A 20080-nucleotide genomic window follows, 5' to 3' on the forward strand; every position below is an offset into this window, starting at 1 on the left:
ACTACCCGCGGAGAGGGGGGGGAGGATAAAAAGCCGAAGAGTTCGTTCCGTCCTTTGCTTCCACCAAGCACACATTGAATAGCGCTAAAATAATTACAAGAAGTTTTTAAATCAGAGGATCAGCGTTAATATTTAACAAAAGGTGTTGTAAAGAGGGAGAAACTTGCACTCTTTATACCATCCCCTCCGCTGAAGGGACGTTTGGAATAGCCCAAGGAGGGTGGAGGGGGGCTGAGAAGGCGCCTGCGCAGTGGGGTGTCGCGTAGGCTGGGCGGAAAGGCGGGCTCTGGTGGCCTTGCTCCGTGACTGGGCGGCCGTTCATGTGGGCGCCCGCAGCGCCGGGTCTTCCCGCGCGGGGCCCGTGGCTCCTCCAAAGGCTGGGGGAGGCAACTGTTCCGGGGCAGCGACTAAAGGCGACACACGGGAGCTGGGGCTGGCTCACGGGCTTGTAGCCGGCCTTTGCCCTCCCTGCCGTGTGCTGTTAAGATCAAGGCAAAGTCCCCTCATGGAGCCGCCAGGTCCCCGAGCTGGAGGCGATCGTCCCCGTATCCAGACGTGGCAGAAATGCCCCGCGGAAGGCGCCGGGGTGGCGTTTCTGTCCCCTTTGGATACCCTGTAAATTTGGGTAAAATCTCTGGGGGAAGCTGCCATCTACAGGGCGAAGGCAGGCGCGCCCCATCTGCCTTCACCTGCTGCCGGGATTCAGTAGACACCGAGGAGACAAGAAGGGGGCACCGAGGCGAGGGTGTAGGTGGAGCTTCCTCTATAATAAAGTGGATTAAGGCTTCAAAGCAAATCAGCTGAGATTACAGAAAGAAAATCCCCTTCTTAGATGGTACTGTGTTAAGGAGAGAGTATGAAGTATCTGGTGCTGCTTATTGTTGGTTACAGATCTCTGATTAGATTTATTCTCTTCCTGAGAATCATGGTAATTCTCAGGACTGAAAGCTGATGGGGACTTTGTCCTGGCCTGAACAGTGCAAAGAGCCTAAATCAGGGCATAGAGCAGGAGGAATGCTGTCTGGTTATTCCCCTGCTTTGGTGGGGCTTTGAGGAACAGTGGTGTGCCAAGGTCCCAAGAAACCACTCATCTCCCTGCAGAATGAGCCAGTGTTTACTAATTGCAACAACAGCTTTCTGTAAACTGTCATAAGGGGTTGCCCTGCTTTAGCAACAACTTTCTATAAACAATCATAAGGGGTTGCCCTGCTTTAACATCTAAGAATTTTGCTTAGTATATCAAACTGTACAAGCCTCCAAGTGAGAGCAGTCATTTTCTAAAGATGGGGAAACTGAGGCACAGAGACAGACAAAGAGGTTTACTGAGGTTTGACAGAAAATTTGTAACCTAGCATGTAATAAAGTCCGGTGCTCCATCCCACGCCTTGCCACAGATCAGGCCTACTGCTATTTACTAATGCTAAAAATAATCACGTATAAAAGCAGTAATGCTGCCAGTGATGAAAATGGGCCTGGTGGGAGGCAACTGAATCAACTTGCTTAATTCCTTTTTGATCACAGATATTACTGGTGTTCACTGCCCAGTGAGCTTGAAAAATTGCGTATTACATTTATTTTAATGTTGACAATGAAACAGTTCTAGACTAAGAGTGTTTTTATCCTCCCTACAGAGAAAAACAAATCTCTCCAAGTCTTGTGGCCTCCATTTCAATATCGGCATATAGGTGACCAGATATAATACCTGTAGCTTCCGAGTTTTGACATAACATGCAGGAGCCGGAATCATCCACCATGTATTGTTCACAGTTCAACCAAAATTGCTTATTTGGTTCCTATCTTTGGTAATTTTTTCTCTCTCCTTCTCAGACTCATTTAACCTGTTGAGAAACATTGTTACCCTTATTATTCTTACAATAATTAATATCACAAGCTCAAGAGTTTGTGTCACTGTCTGAAGCCTGGTGATTTTTTATCTTCTTGTTGAGATCTATCAGCTCCAGAAAGGTCACAGAATGGAATAAATATTCAAGGAGCAAGGATGGTTATCAGGGGCAATGTCACCTTGGAACATAAATGGGAGGGCCGGGAGTACTGTAATAGCAGCATTGTGGTGTACTGGACATGGCGTTGGTCTGAGCTTGCTTTCCTCAAAGCTGGAGTGGAGGAGCCAGCAGGCAGGTATGACCTTGCCCTCCTGGCAATTTCTGTTGCTTGTTTAGAGAAAGGGAAAGGACTGATCTTTTGGGAAAGAAGATTTTGCTTAGTTCTAGAGAGGAAGGGACCACCACATTAGTGTCCTGCCCCATATACCTCGAGGGCTTGTGGTAGCTCTGATAACTTAGCAATATAGGTCCCACACCTGTCTTCTGTTTTGTTTTGTTTCTTCCCTAGAATATCAAGTCAAATTCAGCTCTCAAGACTGTACTCTTTAGGTGTGCTGGGTGTGGATACTTGTACATCCCTCTGGGATACAGACTTTGGACAACCGTTCTGCTCACTAGAAGAATAAAGCTTTATTCAATAAGACTTAAGCCTGTTTGAACTGTGACTTTCTGGAAGGCCAGTCTGCAGCTACAGAGTGAGCTTAGAGGATGACAGTAAACTTCCCCACCTTCCACATGAAAGGCCTTGGTCTGTTTTCTCTAATATAAACAAACAGAATAAAAACAGCTAGTCCCACCAAGACACTCCTCTTCTATGCATTACTCACCTTAGTCTGAGGATTAATAAAAACCAAACCACATAAAATAGGTATTAATTATGTAGCATAATGTGTCATAGGAAGGCATTGAGGTTGAACACTGGTAAGGGAGATTTAAGGACAGGACAGGATGGAACAGAATAGAATAGACTTCAGTTCCTCAGCTCTTGCAGAGAACTAGAGTGCTCTGTGCATCTGAAAGAGCTGATCCTATATTTAAAGGCATAAACCCATAACCCATTCTGACAAACATGGAGTAAGGCAGCCTCTGCCCTAAAAAGCTCCAAAAGACAAAGTGATACAAGCAACAGATGTTGGGAGCATTTCTAAATGAAGTGGTTTGGAAAAAGAGATTTGAAGGAAAGGGCAAGTGGTTGGTAGAGAAGAACCAGGGAATTCTTAAACATTAGAGTATGAAAAACATTAGCCATCCTTTTGTCTAAAATAAAATGTGTGGGTCACCTCGGCTTGCTCTCATTCCTCAGGTACATTCAAATAGCTGTGAGCCTTGACACTGCTGGAGGGAGTCAATTTAACAGTAAAGAGTAACCTGAGAGCTGCCCTTCCAGCCACATCCCTTTATTCCCTGACTCTGTCCTCCTGTTAGAGCACAGGAAAGGAAAGAATACGACTTTTCTCCAGCTTTATCTTCCACTTGGGATCTGTTTATGGAGTGATATTCCCTAAGATTGCTGCCTCTTTGATATTTCCAGAATGCTGTAACAGAGTGAGAAAAGAATAGAGAATGTGTTTTAAAGATCAAGAAGGTGAAAAAAACCTAAACTGTGGCTTCCAGCATTTCATGGGTTAAAGAAAGAAAAAAGAGGTTGATGTTTTCTTCAGAATAGATAACTAGCTGACCTTAAACTACCATAGAAATCAGCCATATGCCAGGAGACAGCCAAAGTCCTTAGCCATGATAATGGGTCCACCTTTCGTCAGCACTAATGATGGAGAGACTGAGCCATGCTGGAGGCTGTCAGAACCCTAATTTGATAGCCAGTCATTTGAGTGACATGAAAACTGCTTGCAGCTCAGATTAGTGTTCATGGCAAATGATGTCAAAAGCCTTCTGGCACGTTCACAAATTTTGGCAGTAAAGTAAATTACCATCAGCTCCAACAACAGGATGCACGTAATAACCCTGTGCTCCAAGTCTGAGATTGGGAATGTTTTTCAGATCATAAGAGACTGCATGGGGAGGAAGAGGGGAGAGCTTAGGAAAGGTTGTTCCTTCTTCACTAGAGAAAGAGGAAAATAAGCTCTTCAGCTGAGAAGCAGCACTCTCCAGAGAGGGTGGGGCATAGCAGTAACTTCTTTTAGCAGTGGTAGTGCTAAAATACAGTGAGTGTGCACACAGCAGCGGGCAATCACGTCATCATTGTTGTAAAAATCCAACATCCCGCCCAGAAAAGCTTGTCTGGACAGTGGCAGAGCATTGAAACGTGACCTGGATGTTAGCTGCTTTTAAGAAGTCAATGGGGGGAGCTCAAGACCTACCAGGAATTATTTTTCTTCAGTCTCGAATAAATAGTGAGAAGCTGTTTTGCTCTCTTTTAAAGGGCGTCAGAAACAAGGCAGTTAAAAAGAAATATGAAGAGTTGGGACCTGCAGTTGTTAATGATGTACACAGCTATTTTTTCCATGCAAAACTCATGCTTGTGAAGTCAGAATAGACAGAGTTCTTTAAGTCTGGTTTTGCAAACCATCTGCTGGTTTGTGCATGCAAATGAGAGATGGCTGTTTATCAGCTTTTCTGTAGACATGATGTTGGTGGTCTTGTCTTTCAAAATTTGGCCCTAGGAGTCTGCTGAATGCGTCTCTTCTAATCTTACCCATCACACTTTCGGTCTAAGGTATATGATTAGTGTCCCTTGAATAATGACTAATTTTGATTAATATAATTATTATACAACGTTAAGGTGAGCATGAGGCTTTCTAAATGTATCATGGTTAGACTGACAGCTTTTTGGCTTAGAGAACATCTCCTCCCATAGGTGTAGGACACAAGGTTGATGTTGTATGCATTTTAAAATAAACAGTAGTATAGAGAATGCCAGATCTTCTTCCTTAGGCAGCTGCAGTGAGAGGGAAAGCAATGACACTCTCAGGCTCCAAGGATTTGTGCACATCAGGGTCTCCCTTTGCCCAGGTGAAGCTCTAATGAAGTCAGAGAGATTCAGTCTGGATCTAAACCTAATATTTTTACCYGCAGAATAATGGCCTCTGTGGTTTAAATGTGCTAAGTGCTGAAAGCGAGGAGCTTTTCTAGAGATAACAGAAAGGGCTGGTGCTCAGTCACTTTACAGGATGAGCCCTTTACTTGTCTGCTTTAAAGAACTGCATGGTGTCCATCTGCCATGCACCAAAGTCACCTTTCCATGCTAAATTTCTTACAAGGGCTTCTTAAAAGAAAAAGGAAAAGAAACCTAGAGAGAAAGGATAGAAAAGCCTTTAATCTTTTGAAATGCTAGAACTTGGCTGTATTTCTAAGCAAAACTAGTTTCTTTAAGTAGTCAGATACTGCACATTTCACAGGAGAGTATTTTAATGATTTTTTTTTTTAAATTTTAGTGAGCTCTAGTGAGACAGCTCCATTGCACTAGCAGTGCAAGTGTCCTGGCCCAGGCTCTATTCCCACCTGCGTTTCTCACTTCCAGTGAAATTCCTAGTGTCTTGATCTGTCCACTATGAGTGTGTCATTTTGCACTTGAGACAGTCAGAAGCATCACAGCTTAATATTTCGGAGTAGGTAACATTCAGATGTTTCCTACAGTTTCTGTAGCTAGACCAATTTATTTTATCCTGCTGCTGCACAGGAATGCTCAGCAGGGAGGTCAGATAATAAATTCAAAAGCACAGATTTCTGCATTGCCTTTTGTCATAGATTTATTATTAAGTGCCTCTCTTAAAGTCTATTTACATGGTTTTTCCTTTAGGTATTTAAATACTGTGCTGAACAGAGCAGGGATTCTCCCAGTTTTTCACCCTCAGGATAACTGTATCAGAGAGAGATCTTTCTGTGGATCCAGATTCCCACCCAGTTTGTAGTCACCCTCTCAGTTTTGTTTTCTTCCATCCTGTGGACAAGCAGGCTGGACATCTTTGAATCCTTGGTGTTAAGAGCTTTGCCCTTTGTGCCCTTTGCTTCACTAATGCTGTGCTCTTTGCTCATTGGAATAGTGGCAGATATCAAAGGAAGCCATCATTTTGGGATTTTCTCTTGCTTCAGGTCAGTGAGTTGATCCTTAATAGTGGCTGATGCTGACAAGGATAAGCTGTTGGCTGAATTTGTGAATCTATTCAAGGTTTCCTATCTGCTAATACGGTGGTTCCTTCAGTAGAAACAGGCCCGCCCAGAAGGCTCTTAATACTTCCTTCTCCTGAGTGGTGATCTCAAGGAGTAATCTTTCTTGTGGTTATTTGGTGCTTCCAGGCCTGGCTGGGACCCAGGAAGATGGAGAAAGCACAAGAGAAGGTATTGTGGAAAGGACAAGAAGTAACAGAACCTACATTTTCTGAAAGCTGAGAAATGGATGAAGCTCAAATTTCAGGAAAAGATCAAATAAACCCATGTTTATACTGAATAGTTTTCATGGCCCTACTAGATAACAGCATAACCCAAACACAAACCCAGATTATTGTCAAATCCCAACATTTTATGACATGTCTCTCAATTTTTGTGTTTTGTTTAAAGCAGCGATGGGGAGAGAAACTCAAACCTTTTTTTAAGCTTTTGTTTGAAAAAGTGACTTGAAAACATGGACCGACAGTCTCAAATACAAGCCAACTATGCAAAGATCTGAATATTTCTTAATGGCACAATTTTAGAGCCAATCTGATGATATTTGCATGCTTCAGTGTCAAGACTCAACACTCAGCTCTTTAGGGACTGTGATCTGATTGATTCTGATTCAGTTTGCAAGTGGTCCACACTCTTCTAGCAGGTTAACGCAGTAATCAGAACAAAATATTCCCAAACACTGGTGTTTGACCAGGCCTGAACATAGTCTTTTGGACTATCTCAAATTACATTAAAAAATTATCTCTTAAAATCCTAATGCTTGTGCAGTCCCTGGAGTCCCTGTCTGCAGAGGCACCTTGCATTTCCATGACAATATTCACAGTGTGTCTAGCTAATTTTAAATTATTGACTTTATCATTGGTGAAACTGAAGGAAAACCTTAGTGCTGTTCAGTGAAGACCTAAAATCAAAATCAAAGCAGATGCATTTATTGATTTTAATTAACTGAACCCAAAGTGATAGTAGCTCAAGGTAAGAATTGCTCAAGTGCTATTGTTGGCCTCCAAGTTTCCTAAGGCTGCCTTGTGTTTGTCCTTCTTTTTCACAGTAATCCACAAAGATCCCAGTCTCCTTGAATGTCAACACCTAACACTGCAGTCAAAATGAAGAGCAGAACAACAGAAATTGCTTCTTCCCAGGCTACCTTTCTCTCTTGAGGTGGTGTTGCTTGCAGCCAGCTCCATTTGATGCAGAGTACGTAGCATCAGTACTCTTGTTACACAGATAGCATGGTCCTTGGTCTTGCCAATCTTGCATGTCCCTGGTTTTGTTCACATAGTTCTTATGATTTGTCACAGGAGGCTGCGGTGGATGAGGGTGAGAATGATGGGAGGGACAAAGCAAGGAGACACTATAGTGACTAGTTATTTAACTTACATAATTGGTTTTGAAGCTCTGCTTGGAGCAGAGGGAAAGCCGGACTAAGGTGTAGAACTGCTAGCACTTCTGCACTCACTCCTTGTTTTTTCAGTTACTTTTGCTCTTCCTCATATGGAATCCATTTTGTTATTTTGACTTCTTTCTGGCTAAAGTGTTTTATGTAGTACCTTGGATGTTACTGAGTCATTGATAAGTGCTAGCAAACCATCTGCTTATCTCAATTTAAGCCAGAGGATAGGCTGCAAGGCACGGCAGATTCCCCCCTCCCCGTTTTAACGCGTCAGAGAAAAATGCAGCAGAGGGCAGTGTGTTGTTAGGTTTCAGGGCAACGTTTACTGAATAATATTGGGTGACTGAGAGTAGCCTCATTCTGATGCTTGTAGAACTAAATAACAGAATATTAAAAGCCCTTCCGCTGAATGTGAGGGTGTTAGGATTTAGAAAGCAGTCTTTTTTTATGCTATAAGGATTTGACTGTTCTAATTTTTAGAGTATCATGGAAGTGCAAGCATCAGGTTCTTTTTCTGTTATGTACAAGTTCTGAAAGACAGCCTCATTAAAGAGGCAATGTAGAACACAGATGACATCAAGTGGGCAGGCTACCTGTAATAATGTCATGTTTTGTCGTTTATAATAGATAGTTCCTCCAAACCTTTGGGATTCCCACAGCACTTGGCAAATTAAATATTTGAACGTCGTTAAAGGGAAGCTGGTTCAAGGAGACCGGGCAGCTGTAAACTGGGACAAAGATGCCATCACAGGAAGAGGTGGAGTGCTGAAATTTCGTTTGAGGAAAATCTCCTCTCACAAAGCATCTTGTGAAACACTTTTCTTTTTAGGTGTCTGTTCAATAAATATGGCCTTGTTTAAGGTATGATTGGAAAGAGCTGGTTATGGTAAATAACGTGCAGTGTTTTCACAGCACTGAGCCCTGCAGCACAGCTCATCGCACAGCAAGATGTGTGCAACCCTGTTTAACTTTGGCCGATGGCAGGAAGGTGGATCTGACACATCTGGAAATGGAATCTATGGTTTTATGAGGCCTGTTTGTTCAGGCTGGAGGCTTACGGTACAAAGCCATCTCCTATGCTAGTCTTTGCTGCTGGAAGAGTTATATTAAGATAATTAATTCTAGCTGCTTCAGGCCAGTGGTGAAGGTTTCTCTGGTGAATAGGAACTCTGCTGGAATATATACTGTGCTTCTCTGGGCTTCCTCTGGAACAGGGTTTTAGTCTCACAAACTACACCCACACAGAGTGAAGCATAAACACCCAAGGAGGTCAACTAGACTGGTCTTGTGTTTGAAGTTAAGCATGTGCTTAGATGCATAATGGAATAGGTTATATCTATCTTGCTTAATTTGTAAAGCGGGATTACTGGATGAGGGAAAGAGACTCAAGCAGGGAGACAGACTGTTCTGGCACTGTCCTGTGAAGGGATTGCCCATCATGGCAGGGTGTGCTAAGGGTGAGGAGTGGGTGAAGTCCTGGTAAATGGAGCTTGTTCTCATGGGAGCAAAGAGTAAGGAATTCAGTTTGTCCTGTTTTGGGTCAAAGGCAAGATGTCCCCTTTTAATGCAAGTTCAATGGGTTATCAAGGGAAATGGGAAGTGGAAAAACAGCCATAAAAGTGAACAGCATTAAAATCTCCAAAAAGTAGAAGAGGAATAAAAGGAAAGAAAGGGAAGCCTTCTGTTCTCTTCCTCACATAAATGATGTTCTTATCCTAGTAATGGTGACAGGAGGTGGTCAGATGGCATTATTTAGCTGAATGGCCTGCGTCTCCATGTGTGCTCAGATAAAGTTCAAAATGACCTTTAAAAAAATCCATTTTTAAAGATTCTTTTTGCTTCAGAAAGGTCCAACTTTAGTAGCTTAAATTTAATTTTGTTCTTGAGGGAACTGGCTGCAGGGGAGGGAAGGCAGCGCTGAAGATACCCACAGTAAACTAATAGCAGGTAAAATGTCATTTAAAAAAAGTGAGTGGAAAGCAAGTGCCATTGCAAAGAGGAAATTAATGAATTCTCTTCCCCTAATTCCTTTCCTCAGGTTTGATTTCTGGTGTCTTTTCTTTTGACTGCCATTGCCACTGCCTCTGCTTATGTTAACAAAAACTTATTAGCTAGCTCATTGGTTAGACTGAACCCGAGGTCACAAGTACAGGGACACTGTAGCAGTCAGCTGCACACACTTACAGGCATAGTCATGGGAACACAGGCTCTTTGGCTCCAGCTCTAGAAACATGCAGCACACAGGACAACCCCCATTGCTCCTCAGTAAACACAGACCTTACCCTTTTTTACTGTAAATCTCCAGACTGACTGCAAGCTCTTCACAGCTCTACCCCGTAAGAAACAACAGTGACATATAAACACCAGCAGATATATTGTACAAGACCAGGGTCTTCATCACTTTTTAAAAAGCAGTAGCTGCTCTCTAGTTTGTGTCCCACACTAAGAAAGTTTGCTTTCAAATTAGTAATGACACACAGCTAGAGAGAGATTTCAGGGAAACCTTTGGACTGACTGTGGCTGACAGAGTGGCTCTGGCACTGACCCATTGCACAAGAGTGAAGTCACCTGTCTGACCCTGGGTTGGTCCCCGTTCTCACTGAAATTTGATTTTGAGACGTTTTCAGTGTTCGTTGCTCTTACGTAAAACACAGATAATAGTCATGTCTCCTTTCACCAGTTTGCTCTAGTAAATAGTGCGAAACACACCATTGTGGCAGCCAGAAAGCAACCAGAGGAGTGGGCAAATGTGATTCCGTCCATTGCAATCAACAGAAGAAAAAGGCCCTCTAAGACGTTGGTTTATGACACTGTCCTGATTGGCAAATAAACTATACTGCAGTTATCATTACTGTCAATAGATAAAAGTCATCTCTTCTGCTCGTGTTTCCTCTTGCTTTCTGGAGGATACTGGTTGTAAGCTGTGGACAGCTCAGTACCTTTATTCTCTGTATATGGGACATCACATAAAAAGGGTCCCCTGGATGGTATTACTCCAAGCCTCCTTTCCCCCCAACACACAGACCTTCTACTTGAGCATTTCTAATGTCAGCTAAAGACCTGGTGCTGAGGCCCATGGGACACTTTTCTTTTCTTTTCTTTCACTTGAAGTATCCAGCTGCCTGGCTGAGTAAAGCTGGAATTAGCTGTGCTGGCAGCTTTGGTTTGACTTGATCTTTGGCTAAGCTGCTGACAAGCTAATTCACACTGCTTCATTTTCCCTGGAGATCCCAGCCTTCTCCTGGGCTTATTGGAAAGAATAAAAGACATGAAGGCAGTGAATGGACAGGCAAGACTACGCATGTGTAAGAACAAAAAGTACAGGCCAATATGGAGGGGTTATGCAGGATTGATGGGGTCTGCCACTGCCCTGGGAGGGAGGCATAAACAGCATACTTGGACTGATGACGACATGGTGCTTTGAATGAGTTTTTACATGTAGCCTTCTCACTGCAGGATGATGCCCGATGACTTGGCTGTGTTGACAATGTAACAGCCTGGCCCCACTCTCTCAGCCCTGGTGTGTCTCAGAGATGATGTTCAACAGGAGATCCAGTTAGGAGCTTGAGTACATGACGAGAAACAGTAACTGGAGGCTGAAGTTGGTGTGTCTGCTGTGGATAAAATAGAAAAATCTACTTGCAACTCCATCCAAAGACTGTTATTGAAATTAGTGAATCTTACTCATTTATTTAAGGAATAGCCTACCTGCCTCTAGGCTTGTGATGGATGGTGTCAGCACCCTGTGCCCTTTTGGCAATGCAATGGCTTGTTCACAGGAGTCCTGTAATTCTTAGTTTTCTTTCTTTTCCTGCCTCCAAATGCAGTAGATCTTCCTCTAACAGCAGTCTGTTAGGGCTAATTCTCTGCTGAGCCGTTATTATGGCAGACAAGAAATTCAAATATAATCTCATCAGCCTCTCTCTGCAGGGAGAACTTGAACCTCCACATACTGCCTTCCTGGGAACATCTGCAAGCTCAACTTTTTTTTTATATTATGTAGCTGGTAGTCTGGGCTGTCTGAACGACCCCAGGCAGAAAGTCAAAGATGGTTTTTAAGGCTGGATAACGTATTTCACAGCTGTATAATCCTGCAGTAGCCTGGGGGTTTAGAGTTGTTTTGTACTTTTTTTGATGTAGGGCTTATTTTAGGTTTTATAAAGAGATGTTGCTTTCTTAACTAACACTGCAGTAGCTTACTAGCTATTCTGCAGAGGACCTGTTTGCTTTAGGGTCACTGCATATAAACCAGTACTTCTGTTTTGGGCTCAATGTTCAGACATGCACATGGGTGGAGACATACTGGCCTATGGACATGCATGCACCTCTATACATGCATACAAATACTATACAGAAATTTTCATATAAAGATGGATACATATCTCCTAATGAGAAATCTATGTATGTGCACAAACACATGCTCATATGTGCAGAGAGAGAACTGCCTCTCCTCAGACATATACACGGAGGCATGAGCCTATACAGAGATTTGCAGAAACATACATAGTCACAAAGTACTCACACTTGAATTAAGAGACGTCTTTTTACAGTATTTGTTCATGTAATGGCTGTGCACATGTTACTGGCTGCATCCCAGCACTGCTCTGACCCCTCTCAAGTGGCAGATTCACATTAGTCTTAGAATAGAAGAGCTAGTGGTAACATCCAGAGAAAAAAAATGAGGCCATAATGTAAGAGAACATTGTAGGAGTCCATTTTGAGCCATTTTCCCTCCCCTCTCCCCCAAACCCTCTAGTCTAGTGATAAAAAGCGCTCCTCCTGTTTTTCTCCTCCAGCATCATTCTTGATAAACTTTAATAAGTAATCAGGTGTGATCAATGCCAGCTCCTATTCTCCTGCTCCTCTGCTTGCTTTTCTAGTGCAGAATGATTCTGCAAAAATCACCTCCTGGGGCTCCTGAATCGATTCATTCTCAGCTGATCTGAAACTTCAGCCATTTTCCTTCTTTCATTGTCCCTGGTAGAGAATATTCTCGAAACAGACCTATGCTGCAAATGCTACTGCTGGTCTTGGAGCTAGCATGAGTGTGGCTGGGACTAATGGGGGAGGTTCACAAACGATCTGGGTTTGCTGCCCCAGCATCTCTAAGCAGACCAGAGAAGAAGTTGAGACTATGACCCTCCCTGTTCTGCAAACACGGTATGCAAACGGTATGCAATATAGTATGCAAATATCAAGGACCCTCTAATCTTTCAAAACAGGAAGCCTTGGACGAATTAGCCTGGCTACACCATCCCCATTCTTTTCCTCATTTGGAGAAATGAAACTCAGGGACTGTTGGACTATGCTTGTGGTGCCAGTGTTGATGCACTCCTCTCTCTAGCTGAGGCAGTTGAAGGAAAGGAGGGTTGGGATGTGGGGAAAAAGCAACAGAACTCTGCCAACTCTGACAACAGCAAGAGCTCTCCCCCTGCCAAGCCCAAGGTGATTTGGGTTAAAGTGATGATATCAGAGGCTATGTGAGCTATATAAGGTAGACAAGATCATAAGATATATAAGGATGTGACAAGGTTAAAGCCCCTTTTATCAGAATGTCTGTGTTTTCCGCACATCTGTGTTTTCAGTTTGGATTAACTACTACAGCACCCTGTGACAGAGGAGTCAACTTAGAGCCTGTCTCTATTTGTAACTAGTGACTGCTCTGGTTAGCTTCCTCTCCCTTTTTGCGCACTCGGCCCATTGCATCGCTGGAGTAGGACGAGAATAGGGAAACCCTCTGACCCCAGTCTACAGCCTCCCTGCATCTGGAAGAGAAAAATCTACTTCCCCCCCCCCCCCCCCAAGCAATTACAAGTGATAGCTATTTTGCTATTCAAGGATCGTGATTTCAACACTCGAGGGGTTAATGCACCAGGGAGGCAGCTGATGCTTTCATACCGCTATGCTGTATCAAACAGCACAGTTTCCAGGAAGATGAATATCCGTAACCAAGTAGCACAGCAGAGCCCAAAGCCTGTTCAAAAGAATTCTTTTTGATGATCTGGTTTTATTACTTTCAATGAACTGGAGTCTCCAAGGTACCAGTGAATAAGGAATGCTGTAAAGCGGCATCTTGTATACACGTTTCAAGCTGCGTCTGCTGGTGCTAGAAAGGATGAAAGAGAAACTGCTTAGCAATGACCCTAGGGCCTAAACCTAGCTCAAGTGTTCCACGGGGCATTTGCTGAGACAAAAAGAAGATTTTAACCATTTGCACTGGGACATGACAACTGGGATGCAGGCTACACCATTCACTTTCCCTTTTGGGAAAACTAATCTGTTTCCTGTCTGGAGCATGTGGCATATGTTATATGTTTCATAAAAGCTATTGTCAAATGGAAAAAAAATATATAGAATATCAAATCAGGAACAGGTAGATGTGAATTATGAGACTCTCTGCTATCTGGAGAATCTAGGTGATTTAATAGTATGCAGTGAGAGACACCACACTGGGCAAAAATCCTCAGCAGGAATATAGTGCTTAAATTCACCTTTATTCTTGTATTGTCCCTATATAATATGGGTGTTTGAGTGTAAAACATAGCTTGGACCATGAATACATTGACCTGCCTGGGAAAGTGGTTTGACATGACCCTCACTGGACATGTGAAGGGAGGCAAAAAAGAATGAAACGTTCAAAATCAGCAGAAATAGTACCCGGTCATGGTTTCTTTAAGCACCAGACCATCTTGCCTTTCATGTAGCAAAACTAAGGAGAGATTTTATAGCTGTAGACCGGAGCTCAACTCCTAAATGGACAGGGGTTGAGCTGTACTGAAACCCAGATTGTTCGAAAGTCCTCTTATCATTAAAGGACGCCAGCTAGTGCCCTTTCTTCCTAAGCTCTGTGTACACCATTATAACAATATTAGCCTGTGCATTGCCTCTCAGTGCTTTCGCTTTGGAATTCAAATCATGTGTATGTTTTATAAAAGGCTCTCTAGTGTGAGCCTCAGAAATACATATGCACTCTCCAACTGTGTGGGTTTTCTCTTTCCTGCCTGGTGCACAAATTACTCATTGTAACATGATAAATGAATGGGACTGTATAACCCTCTTTATAGTTTACAGTTTTTATAGTGCTTTGCCACCATATGTTATAAATTCATGAAGCAGTTGTAGCGTGTAACAGGTTTTTCTGTTTGTTTATTTAGTTATTTACTAATTCTTACAGCTGTATATACATATATGGATATGTGTGTGTAAATATATAAAGATATTTGCCTGGTGGACTGAAGCCTAGAGGAAAAGATAGCTGCATATGGAGAGCTCTTGTGGGGCAGAAACCAAGAAGGGTAGAAGTATTCCTTTGACCTCTGGAGAGAACTGAGGAGATTGACTGGAAAATAACTTCACAGGGTAAATTCACATTTCATGGTGTGCAACATTTGGGGGTAATTTCTGCTAAAACCAACCATATTGTAGATTCAAGGAAATATAGAATACAAAATTGTATTATGAAAAGCCTGGGGAATCTTCATGTGATCCTGTAGCTTGCAGACTTGGGGGATAGACGCTGTGAGCTGAGGGAAGAGGAAAATATGCTGCTTTAATCAGCTTCTGGGATTTTTGATAAGCATTCTCACAGGATCCTATGTGCTGCTCCTCCTGAGGAGCGGGAGTCATGGGCAAGCAGCTAAAAAGAGTGGCTGATGGGGAGGACACCTAGATTCCCAGGTATAGGTGTGAAGACATCTTGTGCTTCAGCCTGTATAATGCAATAGGCTATACTAAAACACCCGTATGGCTCAATAAACTTGTGTGTGTGGGTGCAATTACCACCTAGCTGGCCTTCAAGGGGTATGTTCAGAAGTAATTTTTGTGAACTGGGGTTTCTTCTTGCCTGTTATTCTGTTCCTCTTTCTTCTCTCTTGTGGCTTCTCCGCAAATACTGTTTGGTTAGGCCTATCTGTTTGATTCATCAATTGTGAATAGGGAATTATATTCACAGAGTACCCAGACAGGTTGATTTAATTTTCCCAAGTTTCCTGGTGGGAAATCAAGCTGGTATTTTAGTGGAAACCCCCAGACATTAAGCCTACTTGCAATCAAGGCCTGACAGAAGGAATACATATAACTCCCTATATATCTATATCTGTGTAAGAATACATGGCATTTTTTACATATATACAAACACAGCTATATGCATACGTGTATATATGTGTGACCATGTGTATTTATGTCTATACCTGCCCAGTTTCAGTATTGTGCTTAGCAATTCCACTAGCATTCCCATGTGTCTCACTGTTTAACAGAGTTGGACAGGACGTGTTTACACTTTATTTAAGAAACACTGTAAAAACAAGAGGATCTTAATCATCACTAACCATGGTAGCTGCAAATTAAATATCTGAGCTTTTGGAAGCTCATTCATCATAAATATCCTACATGTCTCTAAGAGGGAGACCTAAGGAATCCTTGCTAGTTCTAAATGAGGGAAATTACTAGGAGGACATATGTAGTGTAAGTAAACTGGAATAACCTCTATAATGCTGGTGCCAGTACTTTTAATAAGAATAGTTCCTAGGTTTTGTATGCTTATTTCACCTCTATCATATAACTTTCCCATTTAGAAAATGACTCTAAGACAGGACCTACTCTTTGAAACCATAATTCAAACTGAGAAAGAAAGGAGGAATCAGGAGAATATACAGGAAGGGGTCAAACTCCAGCTCTGTTAGAAAATAACAGCAATAATTCACAATATCCTTTCTCTGGCCACAGCAAATTAAACATGGGACCCTTTTGTCTGGTACTAATTACAACACAGCCGATGATTCAGAGAAAGACTACCTTAATTAGTGGTTTCATTAAGACAATAATAGCTTAGACTGAAGGAAAATGCTTTCTTTGCTCATCTAGAAGGGCAAATTATGGTGAGTATTTTCCCATCAGGCTTTTTTTTTATTTAGCTACTGATATAATGTTTGTGCCAAATTCTGGAAGAAAGCTAAACCTAAGCTCTGGGTTCAATACTATTGAATTTTGACAAATAGAAGATCTATAACCTGGCTTGGAATGCAAACTTGGCTTCATTGTTGCCCTGATAGGCTGAATAGACCTCTCCTTAGGCCTAATAAGGTTCATACCTTATCTAAAGAGTATGATTTCCAGTCCTTCATTTTACAACAGACATGCTGGGTACTGAGCCCTCCTGGAAGTCATGCCACTTCATTAGGCTCTGAAGCAAGGCATTAGAGGACTTGTTTCAGCATTCTGCTTTTGAAATGAAGGAACGCAAATTTTCTTATTTGCATGCTAAAGGATTTCATTGGAAAAAATGTTTACACTAAGCTGCAAACATACAAGCTGTGGATATCAGCTGCATCATGGCAGTACAGGCCAGTGGCACCTTGTTCACTGTAAACAGTTGTGGRTGCTACTATTGGTGTGCAAAAACTATACTCAACTTATAGCTAAACTGTAGCTCTGGAGAGGCAGAGATTTAAGTGCTGTACTGCAGCATGGACCTAGAAGATGGGCAACAACAGTTGGGAATTTTAAAAAAGAAACATTCAAGACTGCTTTAACCATCTGGAAAAGCAGCCCTTCGTATCATGCAAATGCTTTGAAAAGTCTTTTTTTGGGGGGTAGGGCTTTGGGAAGGGTATGGAGAAACGTTGCAGCTCAAAAAGTTAACACAGCAGCTCATCAGTTTGCATTTTACCCAAAATAAAAGCAAATGACTCATTTGCTTTGTAAAGGGTCACAGCCTCCCGGATATGTTTCCTCATTGGTGTTATCCATCGGCAGCGATACAGCACCTGTTGTGTACCAGGGGAAGCTGGCACTGAGGTCTGGGTAAGTGTGTGCATTTGTGAGCATCTGAGGAAGAAGGGAGGGAGGAAGAGACTCACAACAAGCTAAGAGGAAAAGGAGAGAAAAAAATAAATCAGCTGTCTCTTTTCTTTCTCTATGAATTGACTGAGAAAGATTAAACAATTTATTGAATTGTTGCCAATCCAACCAAGCATTTATCAGCACAGCCCAAAGTGATCCTTAGAATAACAATGGAGTTTCCTCAGCATTAATAGGACTTTAAAAGGGCCAGGTCTATTCTTGAAAGGGGTCTTGAAGGCAGACCTGGGTCCTGCCTTTCTGTGAAGAGTGGTGATAGACCCACCTTGTCCTTCCTCACTAGTAATATGAATGTTTGCAGCATTGCAGGATTTCATAGCTACCTTCTGCTGGAGATACAGTCTGATGGCAAGACACTCAATTGTTCTGTGATCAGTGACATAAGCATTTGGTTACATGATGTTAGCATGTACCACGGTGTCGCAGAAGCTGGTCTGCAACCAGCCCCACTGGTGGTTATGTGGGGTCTCTGAGCTGTGCTAAGGAATTTAGCTGGGCAGAAGCTCTTTACATGGTATCTCTGGTCTTGTTTACACCCAGGCTTCAAGGGACCATCCCATCTCCCTGCTTGGCTCTGTCTCCGTTTATACACTGATCAAAGGCAGAACTTAGCCCTCACTCACCTAGTCCAAAGACATTCAGTTCCCCTATCTCTAGACAGTCTTCCTGCTAAATAAGTCACCTGGCAATGCTCCACCTCTTTCTTTGTTCCTCATTTTACTTCAGCCAGATCAAGATTTCAAGGCAGAGTCTTGGAAGCAAGAATAAAATAGAAATTGACTTGACTTATGATATTTGCAGGTGTTAGATCTAGATGCACCAATTGTAATTAATCTCGCCTAAGGTCTTGTATGAGCCAGAGAATTTCACTCAGTAATTCCCGAAGAATTCTTTTGATTGCTTTGATGTTATTTGACTTGCCCTTTGGCAAGTCATGGTCTCCTGTAAGATTCAGTCTCACAATTACCTGAACTCCCACTGTTAAGTATGGAATAGTCCTAACTCCCATGGAGTCTGTTAAAATCAACTCTGGTCAAGATCAAGCCACAAGTCTATTTTCCCTCTTCCCTTCCTCCCACCACACATCTAGTTTTGTTGCGTGTTACATCATGAAGTCCCACCTTTCAGAGTCAGTAGGTACTAAATTCATACGGCTGTCTGGCCTCCCCCACCCCCAAAACCACCAAAGTGAGTCTGTGTTGAAATGGCAGATACTGTAAAATAAAATGTCTTATGCCAAGACTCCAAATGCAAGCATCAGAGGAAATGAAGCTGACATCAGTAGTACATACAAATTCAGCCAGAGACCCACATCCCAAACTTCTATGTAAATCCACACTCTGGCATCTGCAGGCACATGTCATTGGTTCAGCATCTTAACTGTTTCAGAAAAAGTGGCTGCCAGGCATTGACTTTTGGATCTGATTTACAAGGAAAATTTGCACTACAGTGGCATAACCTTTTTATTGCCTTTGCGCTGAGCAAAAAAACGAATTGTTTTAGATAACTCAGGACACGTCCCCAGAACTGCAAGAGACAAACTGGGTCACAGCTGGTCATCAGATGAAGCACAGTTCCTGCCTGTGCACCTGTTCTTAAACCTTCCCCAATGGCAAGAGAAAATGGTGTTGCTTCAGCTCTCAGATTTGTGTAGTCAACAGAAAGAATAAGGTTGGGTTAGAAGAGTGATGTGGGAGTTAGGAAATCTTGGCTTCCCATAAAGGCTGCTCAAGTGATTCAGTGTATGACTACGGGCATTTGCAGCTCAATAATCAAACTGCAACAAAACACACGTGTGCTTTCAGTCTGGCAGGACTTGGCCATAAGATAGGTTTATTGTGCCCATCTGGTGCAGGGGGGCATGATCAGGGCCCAGCCACATCCATCACTGTGTCCATGTGAAGGTTTCTCAAGGTTCCTGCCTCCCTCTCTGTGCCAGGATGGATGTAGCTCCTGTCAAAATGGATGTTAGGAAGGCATATATAGCCTCATGGTGTACCAGCCAGAGTCAGCAGAAGGGGGGTCAGACCTTCTTCCTATCCCTGGGGAGATCTAAGCTATTTATCTCATTATGAATCCATCTCTCTAATATCTGCAGCTTCTTGTTTCAAATGATTAGTGAGCTGACGACTGGCATTAACAGTGATTAACAGGAACTTTGTGCAGAGGAAGAAGCACTGACTCTTTTAGACTATCCAAACTGGGGCAGTCAGTAAGTAGACTCAGGAGAGATTTATTCTGCATTACTCCCAGCCCTAGAAGAATGATGCTAAACTCTATCCCTGTTTTATGAAGCCTCTTATGGCACCCCACTGCTAAATTCAACAAACCATTTTGCATATATTTACTGTCTTCCTAGCCCATAAAGGCTGGCTTTCCTTTATTAACTACAGTTTACTGCCACTCTCAGCAGAAGGAAACAATAATGGAAGTGAAACTGTATTCATTTTGAACACCCATCTATGCTTCCAGACGTTGGTCAAGTGGCCAGTGCCTTGTCAAACTGCAACTGCATGCATTGTGATTACAAAACAGTTAACAAATAAGTGTCTTCCAGAAGTTGCTGCTTTCTCCACTCTGTATTACCATTGCAATGCATGAATCTTTTGGTCTCTTCCTATTATTTCCATATCCCTGACTCCCATAAAGCCTCAGTGTCAGGAAGTGCTGACCACCCAACTCTGGTGCTCAGCTCCCTGTAGGAGCTAAGAATACCTGTAGGAGAAGGGAACAGTTCCTACGATTCTGGCTATAGTAGAGGTGAAGGATTGAGCACTGAAGTAGGCTTGTTATGCCAATGTCACGATCTTCACTGTGGCTGTTCACCTTATTTGGTTCAGCTTGGACTGAAACAGGATGGGCTTTA

Source organism: Apteryx rowi, unplaced genomic scaffold (assembly GCF_003343035.1).
Source record: "Apteryx rowi isolate R43461 unplaced genomic scaffold, aptRow1 scaffold_98, whole genome shotgun sequence".
NCBI classification, from domain to species: Eukaryota; Metazoa; Chordata; class Aves; order Apterygiformes; family Apterygidae; genus Apteryx; species Apteryx rowi.